The sequence below is a fragment of the Oncorhynchus mykiss genome, unplaced genomic scaffold (assembly GCF_013265735.2).
Source record: "Oncorhynchus mykiss isolate Arlee unplaced genomic scaffold, USDA_OmykA_1.1 un_scaffold_342, whole genome shotgun sequence".
Taxonomy (NCBI): domain Eukaryota; kingdom Metazoa; phylum Chordata; class Actinopteri; order Salmoniformes; family Salmonidae; genus Oncorhynchus; species Oncorhynchus mykiss.
Genome location: NW_023493790.1, coordinates 1 through 19027, shown reverse-complemented (window position 1 = coordinate 19027; position 19027 = coordinate 1). Strand labels below are relative to the sequence as shown.

At 40.9% G+C, this 19027-nt stretch overlaps 12 non-coding genes across 12 annotated transcripts; all 12 read right to left on the bottom strand.

Annotated features, from left to right (window-relative positions):
* Positions 1-340: 340 nt before the first annotated feature.
* On the bottom strand, positions 341-423 carry trnal-cag. Its single transcript has one exon. It is a non-coding gene; the product is annotated as a tRNA-Leu (tRNA).
* A 1746-nt stretch (positions 424-2169) lies between these two features.
* trnal-cag lies at positions 2170-2252 on the bottom strand. The gene has a single exon. It is a non-coding gene; the product is annotated as a tRNA-Leu (tRNA).
* Positions 2253-3994: 1742 nt separating this feature from the next.
* Positions 3995-4077, bottom strand: trnal-cag. The gene has a single exon. It is a non-coding gene; the product is annotated as a tRNA-Leu (tRNA).
* A 1746-nt stretch (positions 4078-5823) lies between these two features.
* Positions 5824-5906, bottom strand: trnal-cag. The gene has a single exon. It is a non-coding gene; the product is annotated as a tRNA-Leu (tRNA).
* A 1745-nt stretch (positions 5907-7651) lies between these two features.
* On the bottom strand, positions 7652-7734 carry trnal-cag. Its single transcript has one exon. It is a non-coding gene; the product is annotated as a tRNA-Leu (tRNA).
* Positions 7735-10919: 3185 nt separating this feature from the next.
* trnas-aga lies at positions 10920-11001 on the bottom strand. Its single transcript has one exon. It is a non-coding gene; the product is annotated as a tRNA-Ser (tRNA).
* A 306-nt stretch (positions 11002-11307) lies between these two features.
* trnal-cag lies at positions 11308-11390 on the bottom strand. The gene has a single exon. It is a non-coding gene; the product is annotated as a tRNA-Leu (tRNA).
* A 1745-nt stretch (positions 11391-13135) lies between these two features.
* On the bottom strand, positions 13136-13218 carry trnal-cag. Its single transcript has one exon. It is a non-coding gene; the product is annotated as a tRNA-Leu (tRNA).
* A 3185-nt stretch (positions 13219-16403) lies between these two features.
* trnas-aga lies at positions 16404-16485 on the bottom strand. The gene has a single exon. It is a non-coding gene; the product is annotated as a tRNA-Ser (tRNA).
* Positions 16486-16791: 306 nt separating this feature from the next.
* Positions 16792-16874, bottom strand: trnal-cag. The gene has a single exon. It is a non-coding gene; the product is annotated as a tRNA-Leu (tRNA).
* A 1357-nt stretch (positions 16875-18231) lies between these two features.
* On the bottom strand, positions 18232-18313 carry trnas-aga. The gene has a single exon. It is a non-coding gene; the product is annotated as a tRNA-Ser (tRNA).
* Positions 18314-18619: 306 nt separating this feature from the next.
* Positions 18620-18702, bottom strand: trnal-cag. Its single transcript has one exon. It is a non-coding gene; the product is annotated as a tRNA-Leu (tRNA).
* Between the last annotated feature and the right edge of the window lie 325 nt (positions 18703-19027).

Genomic DNA, 19027 nt, shown 5'->3' with positions numbered 1-19027 from the left:
CTAGTCCATCGCCTTAACCACTCGGCCACGACACCGTTGACAGAAGAAAAAGGCTTGTTAGGAGTGAATGGGCCAACAGGCATAGCCTACAGAAAGTGAAATTTAACAACTGAAAGATAATGCAGTAACTCATTATAATGCAATAACACAAAATGTTCCCCTCATTCATTTGTTATTTAGTCCAGCTGTTTTCTTATTTAACCTTGATCTTTGCTCAGCTCCAGAAGGTCTGCATTTGAGAGTGTTTATTATGAATTGTTATTTCACTGTGTGAAGTTGTTATTTCATCATTCTTATTATTACTGCTGAGCAGCATGACTCCTGAGAGGCACTAAAAAACTGTCAGAAGTGGGATTTGAACCCACGCCTCCATGGGAGACTGCGACCTGAACGCAGCGCCTTAGACCACTCGGCCATCCTGACTACAGCACAGTAACTGGGTATCGGGTTAAAGTGCATGCGGTAAAAGTAGAAATATGAACAACGCTCTAAAATCACCACAGAGACCAGAACAACTATGCACGATACTGACTTGCACTTTCAATAGTCATTTGTTTTTATAAATTAAAAAGTCCAGTCATTGATTTAACCTCAATATGGCCTTCAATGGGAAAGAGTAGTAAATCGTCATTGAATGAGCGCTAAACTGGCATCAGAATATGGCCATTCTGATAGAAATGATAAAATTCCTCAGATAAGACTGAAAAAGTGTCTGGAAATATCAGCAACCATCAGGGTAAGAGTGACAACAGGTCCACATGGGGGAAATCCTTACAAATGGCTTAATGGGTCATTTCAACGCAATCGTGTTATTATTTATTTTTAGGGTTTAACAAGGCAGCTCACCTGTGACTTGACATTAGATGCGGCGACTTCGATTACCCTGCAGACGATATTTTTGTTCTTCCCGCCAATACAATCCACTGACAACGACCGACGAGTTCTGCGTTCCGAGATTATTTTTGTTATTTGCCTGTTTGGGGCCCGCCTGTGAAATTGCGCGATTCTTGCAATTCTCTTTCAGCCTCTCATCAACTAGCTGTTTTTGCAGAATATTAAAAATACGATAGTTATTCACTACTCATATTAACTAGGTGTCATTTACGTTACCTTAAGTCATTTATTTTTCAACTGGATTTTACAAAGGTGCATGACATGCAGGCGCTAAAAAGTTGTCAGGAGGGGGTTTCAAACCATGCCTATAGGGGAGTCTGCGACCTGAATGACTTAATGGTTATTTTCAATGCAATCGAGTTTTTTCTTTTTCTTTTAGGGTTTAACAAGGTTTCTCACCTGTTACCTGTGGCTTGACTTTAGATGTGGCCAGTTCGATTACCCTGCAGACTATAAGAGTGTCTTCAGAATATGGCCAATTTGACATGAATTTAAAAATGCCTCAGATAGGACCAAAAAAAGTGTCTGGAGCTTCCCGTCAGGGTAAGAGTGACAACAGGTTTCCACATGTCAAAATGGGGGAAATCTTAGCAAATGGCTTCATGGTTATTCATGAGAATCGTGTTGTTGTATTGTTGAGTGTATCATGGGATCTCACCTGAAATCTGTGGCTTGACTACAAACCTGTAACCTATGCTACTGTGGCCTATAGAGCTAGAAGGCTGGATAACCAGGTGTGTAAAGGTGTGAAGTGGGACAGATGGCCTGCAGTCCTATCCCAAATGGACAACTAATCCCTATGTACTTGCGGAGATCTGAGAGGATGCGATTGGTATAAGAAACACGACTAAACTTCAACCTCCGGAGGGGTCAAAAAAATGCATTTTCGTTGTCGGCAGGATTTGAACCTGCGCAGTAAGATCCTAATGGATTTCTAGTCTATCGCCTTAACCACTCGGCCACGACAACGTCGACAGAAGAAAACAGGCTTGTTAGGAGTGAATGGGCCAACAGGCATAGCCTACAGAAAGTGAAATTTAACAACTGAAAGATAATGCAGTAACTCATTATAATGCAATAACACAAAATGTTCCCCTCATTCATTTGTTATTAAGTCCAGCTGTTTTCTTATTTAACCTTGATCTTTGCTCAGCTCCAGAAGGTCTGCATTTGAGAGTGTTTATTATGAATTGCTATTTCACTGTGTGAAGTTGTTATTTCATCATTCTTATTATTACTGCTGAGCAGCATGACTCCTGAGAGGCACTAAAAAACTGTCAGAAGTGGGATTTGAACCCACGCCTCCATGGGAGACTGCGACCTGAACGCAGCGCCTTAGACCGCTCGGCCATCCTGACTACAGCACAGTAACTGGGTATCGGGTTAAAGTGTATGCGGTAAAAGTAGAAATATGAACAAAGCTCTAAAATCACCACAGAGACCAGAACAACTATGCACGATACTGACTTGCACTTTCAATAGTCATTTGTTTTTATACATGAACAAGTCCAGTCATTGATTTAACCTCAATATGGCCTTCAATGGGAAAGAGTAGTAAATCCTCATTGAATGAGCGCTAAACTGGCATCAGAATATGGCCATTCTGATATAAATGATAAAATTCCTCAGATAAGACTGAAAAAGTGTCTGGAAATATCAGCAACCATCAGGGTAAGAGTGACAACAGGTCCACATGGGGGAAATCCTTACAAATGGCTTAATGGATCATTTCAACGCAATCGTGTTATTATTTATTTTTAGGGTTTAACAAGGCAGCTCACCTGTGACTTGACATTAGATGCAGCGACTTCGATTACCCTGCAGACGATATTTATGTTCTTCCCGCCAATATAATCCACTGACAACGACCGACGAGTTCTGCGTTCCGAGATTATTTTTGTTATTTGCCTGTTTGGGGCCCGCCTGTGAAATTGCGCGATTCTTGCAATTCTCTTTCAGCCTCTCATCAACTAGCTGTTTTTGCAGAATATTAAAAATACGATAGTTATTCACTACTCATATTAACTAGGTGTCATTTACGTTACCTTAAGTCTTTTATTTTTCAACTGGATTTTTACAAAGGTGCATGACATGCAGGCGCTAAAAAGTTGTCAGGAGGGGGTTTCAAACCATGCCTATAGGGTCTGCGACCTGAATGACTTAATGGTTATTTTCAATGCAATCAAGTTTTTTCTTTTTCTTTTAGGGTTTAACAAGGTTTCTCACCTGTTACCTGTGGCTTGACTTTAGATGTGGCCAGTTCGATTGCCCTGCAGACTATAAGAGTGTCTTCAGAATATGGCCAATTTGACATGAATTTAAAAATGCCTCAGATAGGACCAAAAAAGTGTCTGGAGCTTCCCGTCAGGGTAAGAGTGACAACAGGTTTCCACATGTCAAAATGGGGGAAATCTTAGCAAATGGCTTCATGGTTATTCATGAGAATCGTGTTGTTGTATTGTTGAGTGTATCATGGGATCTCTCCTGAAATCTGTGGCTTGACTACAAACCTGTAACCTATGCTACTGTGGCCTATAGAGCTAGAAGGCTGGATAACCAGGTGTGTAAAGGTGTGAAGTGGGATAGATGGCCTGCAGTCCTATCCCAAATGGACAACTAATCCCTATGTACTTGTGGAGATCTGAGAGGATGCGATTGGTATAAGAAACACGACTAAACTTCAACCTCCGGAGGGGTCAAAAAAATGCAATTTCGTTGTCGGCAGGATTTGAACCTGCGCAGGAAGATCCTAATGGATTTCTAGTCCATCGCCTTAACCACTCGGCCACGACACCGTTGACAGAAGAAAAAGGCTTGTTAGGAGTGAATGGGCCAACAGGCATAGCCTACAGAAAGTGAAATTTAACAACTGAAAGATAATGCAGTAACTCATTATAATGCAATAACACAACATGTTCCCCTCATTCATTTGTTATTTAGTCCAGCTGTTTTCTTATTTAACCTTGATCTTTGCTCAGCTCCAGAAGGTCTGCATTTGAGAGTGTTTATTATGAATTGTTATTTCACTGTGTGAAGTTGTTATTTCATCATTCTTATTATTACTGCTGAGCAGCATGACTCCTGAGAGGCACTAAAAAACTGTCAGAAGTGGGATTTGAACCCACGCCTCCATGGGAGACTGCGACCTGAACGCAGCGCCTTAGACCACTCGGCCATCCTGACTACAGCACAGTAACTGGGTATCGGGTTAAAGTGCATGCGGTAAAAGTAGAAATATGAACAACGCTCTAAAATCACCACAGAGACCAGAACAACTATGCACGATACTGACTTGCACTTTCAATAGTCATTTGTTTTTATAAATTAAAAAGTCCAGTCATTGATTTAACCTCAATATGGCCTTCAATGGGAAAGAGTAGTAAATCGTCATTGAATGAGCGCTAAACTGGCATCAGAATATGGCCATTCTGATAGAAATGATAAAATTCCTCAGATAAGACTGAAAAAGTGTCTGGAAATATCAGCAACCATCAGGGTAAGAGTGACAACAGGTCCACATGGGGGAAATCCTTACAAATGGCTTAATGGGTCATTTCAACGCAATCGTGTTATTATTTATTTTTAGGGTTTAACAAGTCAGCTCACCTGTGACTTGACATTAGATGCGGCGACTTCGATTACCCTGCAGACGATATTTTTGTTCTTCCCGCCAATACAATCCACTGACAACGACCGACGAGTTCTGCGTTCCGAGATTATTTTTGTTATTTGCCTGTTTGGGGCCCGCCTGTGAAATTGCGCGATTCTTGCAATTCTCTTTCAGCCTCTCATCAACTAGCTGTTTTTGCAGAATATTAAAAATACGATAGTTATTCACTACTCATATTAACTAGGTGTCATTTACGTTACCTTAAGTCATTTATTTTTCAACTGGATTTTACAAAGGTGCATGACATGCAGGCGCTAAAAAGTTGTCAGGAGGGGGTTTCAAACCATGCCTATAGGGGAGTCTGCGACCTGAATGACTTAATGGTTATTTTCAATGCAATCGAGTTTTTTCTTTTTCTTTTAGGGTTTAACAAGGTTTCTCACCTGTTACCTGTGGCTTGACTTTAGATGTGGCCAGTTCGATTACCCTGCAGACTATAAGAGTGTCTTCAGAATATGGCCAATTTGACATGAATTTAAAAATGCCTCAGATAGGACCAAAAAAAGTGTCTGGAGCTTCCCGTCAGGGTAAGAGTGACAACAGGTTTCCACATGTCAAAATGGGGGAAATCTTAGCAAATGGCTTCATGGTTATTCATGAGAATCGTGTTGTTGTATTGTTGAGTGTATCATGGGATCTCACCTGAAATCTGTGGCTTGACTACAAACCTGTAACCTATGCTACTGTGGCCTATAGAGCTAGAAGGCTGGATAACCAGGTGTGTAAAGGTGTGAAGTGGGACAGATGGCCTGCAGTCCTATCCCAAATGGACAACTAATCCCTATGTACTTGCGGAGATCTGAGAGGATGCGATTGGTATAAGAAACACGACTAAACTTCAACCTCCGGAGGGGTCAAAAAAATGCATTTTCGTTGTCGGCAGGATTTGAACCTGCGCAGTAAGATCCTAATGGATTTCTAGTCTATCGCCTTAACCACTCGGCCACGACAACGTCGACAGAAGAAAACAGGCTTGTTAGGAGTGAATGGGCCAACAGGCATAGCCTACAGAAAGTGAAATTTAACAACTGAAAGATAATGCAGTAACTCATTATAATGCAATAACACAAAATGTTCCCCTCATTCATTTGTTATTAAGTCCAGCTGTTTTCTTATTTAACCTTGATCTTTGCTCAGCTCCAGAAGGTCTGCATTTGAGAGTGTTTATTATGAATTGTTATTTCACTGTGTGAAGTTGTTATTTCATCATTCTTATTATTACTGCTGAGAAGCATGACTCCTGAGAGGCACTAAGAAACTGTCAGAAGTGGGATTTGAACCCACGCCTCCATGGGAGACTGCGACCTGAACGCAGCGCCTTAGACCGCTCGGCCATCCTGACTACAGCACAGTAACTGGGTATCGGGTTAAAGTGTATGCGGTAAAAGTAGAAATATGAACAACGCTCTAAAATCACCACAGAGACCAGAACAACTATGCACGATACTGACTTGCACTTTCAATAGTCATTTGTTTTTATAAATTAAAAAGTCCAGTCATTGATTTAACCTCAATATGGCCTTCAATGGGAAAGAGTAGTAAATCGTCATTGAATGAGCGCTAAACTGGCATCAGAATATGGCCATTCTGATATAAATGATAAAATTCCTCAGATAAGACTGAAAAAGTGTCTGGAAATATCAGCAACCATCAGGGTAAGAGTGACAACAGGTCCACATGGGGGAAATCCTTACAAATGGCTTAATGAGTCATTTCAACGCAATCGTGTTATTATTTATTTTTAGGGTTTAACAAGGCAGCTCACCTGTGACTTGACATTAGATGTGGCGACTTCGATTACCCTGCAGACGATATTTTTGTTCTTCCCGCCAATACAATCCACTGACAACGACCGACGAGTTCTGCGTTCCGAGATTATTTTTGTTATTTGCCTGTTTGGGGCCCGCCTGTGAAATTGCGCGATTCTTGCAATTCTCTTTCAGCCTCTCATCAACTAGCTGTTTTTGCAGAATATTAAAAATACGATAGTTATTCACTACTCATATTAACTAGGTGTCATTTACGTTACCTTAAGTCATTTATTTTTCAACTGGATTTTACAAAGGTGCATGACATGCAGGCGCTAAAAAGTTGTCAGGAGGGGGTTTCAAACCATGCCTATAGGGGAGTCTGCGACCTGAATGACTTAATGGTTATTTTCAATGCAATCAAGTTTTTTCTTTTTCTTTTAGGGTTTAACAAGGTTTCTCACCTGTTACCTGTGGCTTGACTTTAGATGTGGCCAGTTCGATTACCCTGCAGACTATAAGAGTGTCTTCAGAATATGGCCAATTTGACATGAATTTAAAAATGCCTCAGATAGGACCAAAAAAGTGTCTGGAGCTTCCCGTCAGGGTAAGAGTGACAACAGGTTTCCACATGTCAAAATGGGGGAAATCTTAGCAAATGGCTTAATGGTTATTCATGAGAATCGTGTTGTTGTATTGTTGAGTGTATCATGGGATCTCACCTGAAATCTGTGGCTTGACTACAAACCTGTAACCTATGCAACTGTGGCCTATAGAGCTAGAAGGCTGGATAACCAGGTGTGTAAAGGTGTGAAGTGGGATAGATGGCCTGCAGTCCTATCCCAAATGGACAACTAATCCCTATGTACTTGCGGAGATCTGAGAGGATGCGATTGGTATAAGAAACACGACTAAACTTCAACCTCCGGAGGGGTCAAAAAAATGCATTTTCATTGTCGGCAGGATTTGAACCTGCGCAGGAAGATCCTAATGGATTTCTAGTCCATCGCCTTAACCACTCGGCCACGACAACATTGACAGAAGAAAACAGGCTTGTTAGGAGTGAATGGGCCAACAGGAATAGCCTACAGAAAGTGAAATTTAACAACTGAAAGATAATGCAGTAACTCATTATAATGCAATAACACAAAATGTTCCCCTCATTCATTTGTTATTAAGTCCAGCTGTTTTCTTATTTAACCTTGATCTTTGCTCAGCTCCAGAAGGTCTGCTTTTGAGAGTGTTTATTATGAATTGTTATTTCACTGTGTGAAGTTGTTATTTCATCATTCTTATTATTACTGCTGAGCAGCATGGCTCCTGAGAGGCACTAAAAAACTGTCAGAAGTGGGATTTGAACCCACGCCTCCATGGGAGACTGCGACCTGAACGCAGCGCCTTAGACCGCTCGGCCATCCTGACTACAGCACAGTAACTGGGTATCGGGTTAAAGTGTATGCGGTAAAAGTAGAAATATGAACAACGCTCTAAAATCACCACAGAGACCAGAACAACTATGCACGATACTGACTTGCACATTCAGTAGTCATTTGTTTTTATGAATTAAAAAGTCCAGTCATTGATTTAACCTCAATATGGCCTTCAATGGGAAAGAGTAGTAAATCGCCATTGAATGAGCGCTAAACTGGCATCAGAATATGGCCATTCTGATATAAATGATAAAATTCCTCAGATAAGACTGAAAAAGTGTCTGGAAATATCAGCAACCATCAGGGTAAGAGTGACAACAGGTCCACATGGGGGAAATCCTTACAAATGGCTTAATGGGTCATTTCAACGCAATCGTGTTATTATTTATTTTTAGGGTTTAACAAGGCAGCTCACCTGTGACTTGACATTAGATGTGGCGACTTCGATTACCCTGCAGACGATATTTTTGTTCTTCCCGCCAATACAATCCACTGACAACGACCGACGAGTTCTGCGTTCCGAGATTATTTTTGTTATTTGCCTGTTTGGGGCCCGCCTGTGAAATTGCGCGATTCTTGCAATTCTCTTTCAGCCTCTCATCAACTAGCTGTTTTTGCAGAATATTAAAAATACGATAGTTATTCACTACTCATATTAACTAGGTGTCATTTACGTTACCTTAAGTCATTTATTTTTCAACTGGATTTTACAAAGGTGCATGACATGCAGGCGCTAAAAAGTTGTCAGGAGGTGGTTTCAAACCATGCCTATAGGGGAGTCTGCGACCTGAATGACTTAATGGTTATTTTCAATGCAATCAAGTTTTTTATTTTTCTTTTAGGGTTTAACAAGGTTTCTCACCTGTTACCTGTGGCTTGACTTTAGATGTGGCCAGTTCGATTACCCTGCAGACTATAAGAGTGTCTTCAGAATATGGCCAATTTGACATGAATTTAAAAATGCCTCAGATAGGACCAAAAAAGTGTCTGGAGCTTCCCGTCAGGGTAAGAGTGACAACAGGTTTCCACATGTCAAAATGGGGGAAATCTTAGCAAATGGCTTAATGGTTATTCATGAGAATCGTGTTGTTGTATTGTTGAGTGTATCATGGGATCTCACCTGAAATCTGTGGCTTGACTACAAACCTGTAACCTATGCAACTGTGGCCTATAGAGCTAGAAGGCTGGATAACCAGGTGTGTAAAGGTGTGAAGTGGGATAGATGGCCTGCAGTCCTATCCCAAATGGACAACTAATCCCTATGTACTTGCGGAGATCTGAGAGGATGCGATTGGTATAAGAAACACGACTAAACTTCAACCTCCGGAGGGGTCAAAAAAATGCATTTTCATTGTCGGCAGGATTTGAACCTGCGCAGGAAGATCCTAATGGATTTCTAGTCCATCGCCTTAACCACTCGGCCACGACAACGTTGACAGAAGAAAACAGGCTTGTTAGGAGTGAATGGGCCAACAGGCATAGCCTACAGAAAGTGAAATTTAACAACTGAAAGATAATGCAGTAACTCATTATAATGCAATAACACAAAATGTTCCCCTCATTCATTTGTTATTAAGTCCAGCTGTTTTCTTATTTAACCTTGATCTTTGCTCAGCTCCAGAAGGTCTGCATTTGAGAGTGTTTATTATGAATTGCTATTTCACTGTGTGAAGTTGTTATTTCATCATTCTTATTATTACTGCTGAGCAGCATGACTCCTGAGAGGCACTAAAAAACTGTCAGAAGTGGGATTTGAACCCACGCCTCCATGGGAGACTGCGACCTGAACGCAGCGCCTTAGAACGCTCGGCCATCCTGACTACAGCACAGTAACTGGGTATCGGGTTAAAGTGTATGCGGTAAAAGTAGAAATATGAACAACGCTCTAAAATCACCACAGAGACCAGAACAACTATGCACGATACTGACTTGCACTTTCAATAGTCATTTGTTTTTATAAATTAAAAAGTCCAGTCATTGATTTAACCTCAATATGGCCTTCAATGGGAAAGAGTAGTAAATCGTCATTGAATGAGCGCTAAACTGGCATCAGAATATGGCCATTCTGATATAAATGATAAAATTCCTCAGATAAGACTGAAAAAGTGTCTGGAAATATCAGCAACCATCAGGGTAAGAGTGACAACAGGTCCACATGGGGGAAATCCTTACAAATGGCTTAATGGGTCATTTCAACGCAATCGTGTTATTATTTATTTTTAGGGTTTAACAAGGCAGCTCACCTGTGACTTGACATTAGATGCGGCGACTTCGATTACCCTGCAGACGATATTTTTGTTCTTCCCGCCAATACAATCCACTGACAACGACCGACGAGTTCTGCGTTCCGAGATTATTTTTGTTATTTGCCTGTTTGGGGCCCGCCTGTGAAATTGCGCGATTCTTGCAATTCTCTTTCAGCCTCTCATCAACTAGCTGTTTTTGCAGAATATTAAAAATACGATAGTTATTCACTACTCATATTAACTAGGTGTCATTTACGTTACCTTAAGTCATTTATTTTTCAACTGGATTTTACAAAGGTGCATGACATGCAGGCGCTAAAAAGTTGTCAGGAGGGGGTTTCAAACCATGCCTATAGGGGAGTCTGCGACCTGAATGACTTAATGGTTATTTTCAATGCAATCAAGTTTTTTCTTTTTCTTTTAGGGTTTAACAAGGTTTCTCACCTGTTACCTGTGGCTTGACTTTAGATGTGGCCAGTTGGATTACCCTGCAGACTATAAGAGTGTCTTCAGAATATGGCCAATTTGACATGAATTTAAAAATGCCTCAGATAGGACCAAAAAAGTGTCTGGAGCTTCCCGTCAGGGTAAGAGTGACAACATGTTTCCACATGTCAAAATGGGGGAAATCTTAGCAAATGGCTTCATGGTTATTCATGAGAATCGTGTTGTTGTATTGTTGAGTGTATCATGGGATCTCACCTGAAATCTGTGGCTTGACTACAAACCTGTAACCTATGCTACTGTGGCCTAGAGAGCTAGTAGGCTGGATAACCAGGTGTGTAAAGGTGTGAAGTGGGATAGATGGCCTGCAGTCCTATCCCAAATGGACAACTAATCCCTATGTACTTGCGGAGATCTGAGAGGATGCGATTGGTATAAGAAACACGACTAAACTTCAACCTCGGGAGGGGTCAAAAAAATGCATTTTCGTTGTCGGCAGGATTTGAACCTGCGCAGGAAGATCCTAATGGATTTCTAGTCCATCGCCTTAACCACTCGGCCACGACAACGTTGACAGAAGAAAACAAGCTTGTTAGGAGTGAATGGGCCAACAGGCATAGCCTACAGAAAGTGAAATTTAACAACTGAAAGATAATGCAGTAACTCATTATAATGCAATAACACAAAATGTTCCCCTCATTAATTTGTTATTAAGTCCAGCTGTTTTCTTATTTAACCTTGATCTTTGCTCAGCTCCAGAAGGTCTGCATTTGAGAGTGTTTATTATGAATTGTTATTTCACTGTGTGAAGTTGTTATTTCATCATTCTTATTATTACTGCTGAGCAGCATGACTCCTGAGAGGCACTAAAAAACTGTCAGAAGTGGGATTTGAACCCACGCCTCCATGGGAGACTGCGACCTGAACGCAGCGCCTTAGACCGCTCGGCCATCCTGACTACAGCACAGTAATTGGGTATCGGGTTAAAGTGTATGCGGTAAAAGTAGAAATATGAACAACGCTCTAAAATCACCACAGAGACCAGAACAACTATGCACGATACTGACTTGCACTTTCAATAGTCATTTGTTTTTATAAATTAAAAAGTCCATTCATTGATTTAACCTCAATATGGCCTTCAATGGGAAAGAGTAGTAAATCGCCATTGAATGAGCGCTAAACTGGCATCAGAATATGGCCATTCTGATATAAATGATAAAATTCCTCAGATAAGACTGAAAAAGTGTCTGGAAATATCAGCAACCATCAGGGTAAGAGTGACAACAGGTCCACATGGGGGAAATCCTTACAAATGGCTTAATGGGTCATTTCAACGCAATCGTGTTATTATTTATTTTTAGGGTTTAACAAGGCAGCTCACCTGTGACTTGACATTAGATTTGGCGACTTCGATTACCCTGCAGACGATATTTTTGTTCTTCCCGCCAATACAATCCACTGACAACGACCGACGAGTTCTGCGTTCCGAGATTATTTTTGTTATTTGCCTGTTTGGGGCCCGCCTGTGAAATTGCGCGATTCTTGCAATTCTCTTTCAGCCTCTCATCAACTAGCTGTTTTTGCAGAATATTAAAAATACGATAGTTATTCACTACTCATATTAACTAGGTGTCATTTACGTTACCTTAAGTCATTTATTTTTCAACTGGATTTTACAAAGGTGCATGACATGCAGGCGCTAAAAAGTTGTCAGGAGGGGGTTTCAAACCATGCCTATAGGGGAGTCTGCGACCTGAATGACTTAATGGTTATTTTCAATGCAATCAAGTTTTTTCTTTTTCTTTTAGGGTTTAACAAGGTTTCTCACCTGTTACCTGTGGCTTGACTTTAGATGTGGCCAGTTCGATTACCCTGCAGACTATAAGAGTGTCTTCAGAATATGGCCAATTTGACATGAATTTAAAAATGCCTCAGATAGGACCAAAAAAGTGTCTGGAGCTTCCCGTCAGGGTAAGAGTGACAACAGGTTTCCACATGTCAAAATGGGGGAAATCTTAGCAAATGGCTTAATGGTTATTCATGAGAATCGTGTTGTTGTATTGTTGAGTGTATCATGGGATCTCACCTGAAATCTGTGGCTTGACTACAAACCTGTAACCTATGCAACTGTGGCCTATAGAGCTAGAAGGCTGGATAACCAGGTGTGTAAAGGTGTGAAGTGGGATAGATGGCCTGCAGTCCTATCCCAAATGGACAACTAATCCCTATGTACTTGCGGAGATCTGAGAGGATGCGATTGGTATAAGAAACACGACTAAACTTCAACCTCCGGAGGGGTCAAAAAAATGCATTTTCATTGTCGGCAGGATTTGAACCTGCGCAGGAAGATCCTAATGGATTTCTAGTCCATCGCCTTAACGACTCGGCCACGACAACGTTGACAGAAGAAAACAGGCTTGTTAGGAGTGAATGGGCCAACAGGCATAGCCTACAGAAAGTGAAATTTAACAACTGGAAGATAATGCAGTAACTCATTATAATGCAATAACACAAAATGTTCCCCTCATTCATTTGTTATTAAGTCCAGCTGTTTTCTTATTTAACCTTGATCTTTGCTCAGCTCCAGAAGGTCTGCATTTGAGAGTGTTTATTATGAATTGTTATTTCACTGTGTGAAGTTGTTATTTCATCATTCTTATTATTACTGCTGAGCAGCATGGCTCCTGAGAGGCACTAAAAAACTGTCAGAAGTGGGATTTGAACCCACGCCTCCATGGGAGACTGCGACCTGAACGCAGCGCCTTAGACCGCTCGGCCATCCTGACTACAGCACAGTAACTGGGTATCGGGTTAAAGTGTATGCGGTAAAAGTAGAAATATGAACAACGCTCTAAAATCACCACAGAGACCAGAACAACTATGCACGATACTGACTTGCACATTCAATAGTCATTTGTTTTTATAAATTAAAAAGTCCAGTCATTGATTTAACCTCAATATGGCCTTCAATGGGAAAGAGTAGTAAATCGCCATTGAATGAGCGCTAAACTGGCATCAGAATATGGCCATTCTGATATAAATGATAAAATTCCTCAGATAAGACTGAAAAAGTGTATGGAAATATCAGCAACCATCAGGGTAAGAGTGACAACAGGTCCACATGGGGGAAATCCTTACAAATGGCTTAATGGGTCATTTCAACGCAATCGTGTTATTATTTATTTTTAGGGTTTAACAAGGCAGCTCACCTGTGACTTGACATTAGATGTGGCGACTTCGATTACCCTGCAGACGATATTTTTGTTCTTCCCGCCAATACAATCCACTGACAACGACCGACGAGTTCTGCGTTCCGAGATTATTTTTGTTATTTGCCTGTTTGGGGCCCGCCTGTGAAATTGCGCGATTCTTGCAATTCTCTTTCAGACTCTCATCAACTAGCTGTTTTTGCAGAATATTAAAAATACGATAGTTATTCACTACTCATATTAACTAGGTGTCATTTACGTTACCTTAAGTCATTTATTTTTCAACTGGATTTTACAAAGGTGCATGACATGCAGGCGCTAAAAAGTTGTCAGGAGGTGGTTTCAAACCATGCCTATAGGGGATTCTGCGACCTGAATGACTTAATGGTTATTTTCAATGCAATCAAGTTTTTTCTTTTTCTTTTAGGGTTTAACAAGGTTTCTCACCTGTTACCTGTGGCTTGACTTTAGATGTGGCCAGTTCGATTACCCTGCAGACTATAAGAGTGTCTTCAGAATATGGCCAATTTGACATGAATTTAAAAATGCCTCAGATAGGACCAAAAAAGTGTCTGGAGCTTCCCGTCAGGGTAAGAGTGACAACAGGTTTCCACATGTCAAAATGGGGGAAATCTTAGCAAATGGCTTAATGGTTATTCATGAGAATCGTGTTGTTGTATTGTTAAGTGTATCATGGGATCTCACCTGAAATCTGTGGCTTGACTACAAACCTGTAACCTATGCAACTGTGGCCTATAGAGCTAGAAGGCTGGATAACCAGGTGTGTAAAGGTGTGAAGTGGGATAGATGGCCTGCAGTCCTATCCCAAATGGACAACTAATCCCTATGTACTTGCGGAGATCTGAGAGGATGCGATTGGTATAAGAAACACGACTAAACTTCAACCTCCGGAGGGGTCAAAAAAATGCATTTTCATTGTCGGCAGGATTTGAACATGCGCAGGAAGATCCTAATGGATTTCTAGTCCATCGCCTTAACCACTCGGCCACGACAACGTTGACAGAAGAAAACAGGCTTGTTAGGAGTGAATGGGCCAACAGGCATAGCCTACAGAAAGTGAAATTTAACAAATGAAAGATAATGCAGTAACTCATTATAATGCAATAACACAAAATGTTCCCCTCATTCATTTGTTATTAAGTCCAGCTGTTTTCTTATTTAACCTTGATCTTTGCTCAGCTCCAGAAGGTCTGCATTTGAGAGTGTTTATTATGAATTGCTATTTCACTGTGTGAAGTTGTTATTTCATCATTCTTATTATTACTGCTGAGCAGCATGACTCCTGAGAGGCACTAAAAAACTGTCAGAAGTGGGATTTGAACCCACGCCTCCATGGGAGACTGCGACCTGAATGCAGCACCTTAGAACGCTCGGCCATCCTGACTACAGCACAGTAACTGGGTATCGGGTTAAAGTGTATGCGGTAAAAGTAGAAATATGAACAACGCTCTAAAATCACCACAGAGACCAGAACAACTATGCACGATACTGACTTGCACTTTCAATAGTCATTTGTTTTTATAAATTAAAAAGTCCAGTCATTGATTTAACCTCAATATGGCCTTCAATGGGAAAGAGTAGTAAATCATCATTGAATGAGCGCTAAACTGGCATCAGAATATGGCCATTCTGATATAAATGATAAAATTCCTCAGATAAGACTGAAAAAGTGTCTGGAAATATCAGCAACCATCAGGGTAAGAGTGACAACAGGTCCACATGGGGGAAATCCTTACAAATGGCTTAATGGGTCATTTCAACGCAATCGTGTTATTATTTATTTTTAGGGTTTAACAAGGCAGCTCACCTGTGACTTGACATTAGATTTGGCGACTTCGATTACCCTGCAGACGATATTTTTGTTCTTCCCGCCAATACAATCCACTGACAACGACCGACGAGTTCTGCGTTCCGAGATTATTTTTGTTATTTGCCTGTTTGGGGCCCGCCTATGAAATTGCGCGATTCTTGCAATTCTCTTTCAGCCTCTCATCAACTTGCTGTTTTGGCAGAATATTAAAAATACGATAGTTATTCACTACTCATATTAACTAGGTGTCATTTACGTTACCTTAAGTCATTTATTTTTCAACTGGATTTTACAAAGGTGCATGACATGCAGGCGCTAAAAAGTTGTCAGGAGGGGGTTTCAAACCATGCCTATAGGGGAGTCTGCGACCTGAATGACTTAATGGTTATTTTCAATGCAATCAAGTTTTTTCTTTTTCTTTTAGGGTTTAACAAGGTTTCTCACCTGTTACCTGTGGCTTGACTTTAGATGTGGCCAGTTCGATTACCCTGCAGACTATAAGAGTGTCTTCAGAATATGGCCAATTTGACATGAATTTAAAAATGCCTCAGATAGGACCAAAAAAGTGTCTGGAGCTTCCCGTCAGGGTAAGAGTGACAACAGGTTTCCACATGTCAAAATGGGGGAAATCTTAGCAAATGGCTTCATGGTTATTCATGAGAATCGTGTTGTTGTATTGTTGAGTGTATCATGGGATCTCACCTGAAATCTGTGGCTTGACTACAAACCTGTAACCTATGCTACTGTGGCCTAGAGAGCTAGTAGGCTGGATAACCAGGTGTGTAAAGGTGTGAAGTGGGATAGATGGCCTGCAGTCCTATCCCAAATGGACAACTAATCCCTATGTACTTGCGGAGATCTGAGAGGATGCGATTGGTATAAGAAACACGACTAAACTTCAACCTCGGGAGGGGTCAAAAAAATGCATTTTCGTTGTCGGCAGGATTTGAACCTGCGCAGGAAGATCCTAATGGATTTCTAGTCCATCGCCTTAACCACTCGGCCACGACAACGTTGACAGAAGAAAACAAGCTTGTTAGGAGTGAATGGGCCAACAGGCATAGCCTACAGAAAGTGAAATTTAACAACTGAAAGATAATGCAGTAACTCATTATAATGCAATAACACAAAATGTTCCCCTCATTAATTTGTTATTAAGTCCAGCTGTTTTCTTATTTAACCTTGATCTTTGCTCAGCTCCAGAAGGTCTGCATTTGAGAGTGTTTATTATGAATTGTTATTTCACTGTGTGAAGTTGTTATTTCATCATTCTTATTATTACTGCTGAGCAGCATGACTCCTGAGAGGCACTAAAAAACTGTCAGAAGTGGGATTTGAACCCACGCCTCCATGGGAGACTGCGACCTGAACGCAGCGCCTTAGACCGCTCGGCCATCCTGACTACAGCACAGTAATTGGGTATCGGGTTAAAGTATATGCGGTAAAAGTAGAAATATGAACAACGCTCTAAAATCACCACAGAGACCAGAACAACTATGCACGATACTGACTTGCACTTTCAATAGTCATTTGTTTTTATAAATTAAAAAGTCCATTCATTGATTTAACCTCAATATGGCCTTCAATGGGAAAGAGTAGTAAATCGCCATTGAATGAGCGCTAAACTGGCATCAGAATATGGCCATTCTGATATAAATGATAAAATTCCTCAGATAAGACTGAAAAAGTGTCTGGAAATATCAGCAACCATCAGGGTAAGAGTGACAACAGGTCCACATGGGGGAAATCCTTACAAATGGCTTAATGGGTCATTTCAACGCAATCGTGTTATTATTTATTTTTAGGGTTTAACAAGGCAGCTCACCTGTGACTTGACATTAGATTTGGCGACTTCGATTACCCTGCAGACGATATTTTTGTTCTTCCCGCCAATACAATCCACTGACAACGACCGACGAGTTCTGCGTTCCGAGATTATTTTTGTTATTTGCCTGTTTGGGGCCCGCCTGTGAAATTGCGCGATTCTTGCAATTCTCTTTCAGCCTCTCATCAACTAGCTGTTTTTGCAGAATATTACAAATACGATAGTTATTCACTACTCATATTAACTAGGTGTCATTTACGTTACCTTAAGTCATTTATTTTTCAACTGGATTTTACAAAGGTGCATGACATGCAGGCGCTAAAAAGTTGTCAGGAGGGGGTTTCAAACCATGCCTATAGGGGAGTCTGCGACCTGAATGACTTAATGGTTATTTTCAATGCAATCGAGTTTTTTCTTTTTCTTTTAGGGTTTAACAAGGTTTCTCACCTGTTACCTGTGGCTTGACTTTAGATGTGGCCAGTTGGATTACCCTGCAGACTATAAGAGTGTCTTCAGAATATGGCCAATTTGACATGAATTTAAAAATGCCTCAGATAGGACCAAAAAAGTGTCTGGAGCTTCCCGTCAGGGTAAGAGTGACAACAGGTTTCCACATGTCAAAATGGGGGAAATCTTAGCAAATGGCTTCATGGTTATTCATGAGAATCGTGTTGTTGTATTGTTGAGTGTATCATGGGATCTCACCTGAAATCTGTGGCTTGACTACAAACCTGTAACCTATGCTACTGTGGCCTAGAGAGCTAGTAGGCTGGATAACCAGGTGTGTAAAGGTGTGAAGTGGGATAGATGGCCTGCAGTCCTATCCCAAATGGACAACTAATCCCTATGTACTTGCGGAGATCTGAGAGGATGCGATTGGTATAAGAAACACGACTAAACTTCAACCTCGGGAGGGGTCAAAAAAATGCATTTTCGTTGTCGGCAGGATTTGAACCTGCGCAGGAAGATCCTAATGGATTTCTAGTCCATCGCCTTAACCACTCGGCCACGACAACGTTGACAGAAGAAAACAAGCTTGTTAGGAGTGAATGGGCCAACAGGCATAGCCTACAGAAAGTGAAATTTAACAACTGAAAGATAATGCAGTAACTCATTATAATGCAATAACACAAAATGTTCCCCTCATTAATTTGTTATTAAGTCCAGCTGTTTTCTTATTTAACCTTGATCTTTGCTCAGCTCCAGAAGGTTTTCATTTGAGAGTGTTTATTATGAATTGTTATTTCACTGTGTGAAGTTGTTATTTCATCATTCTTATTATTACTGCTGAGCAGCATGACTCCTGAGAGGCACTAAAAAACTGTCAGAAGTGGGATTTGAACCCACGCCTCCATGGGAGACTGCGACCTGAACGCAGCGCCTTAGACCGCTCGGCCATCCTGACTACAGCACAGTAATTGGGTATCGGGTTAAAGTGTATGCGGTAAAAGTAGAAATATGAACAACGCTCTAAAATCACCACAGAGACCAGAACAACTATGCACGATACTGACTTGCACTTTCAATAGTCATTTGTTTTTATAAATTAAAAAGTCCATTCATTGATTTAACCTCAATATGGCCTTCAATGGGAAAGAGTAGTAAATCGCCATTGAATGAGCGCTAAACTGGCATCAGAATATGGCCATTCTGATATAAATGATAAAATTCCTCAGATAAGACTGAAAAAGTGTCTGGAAATATCAGCAACCATCAGGGTAAGAGTGACC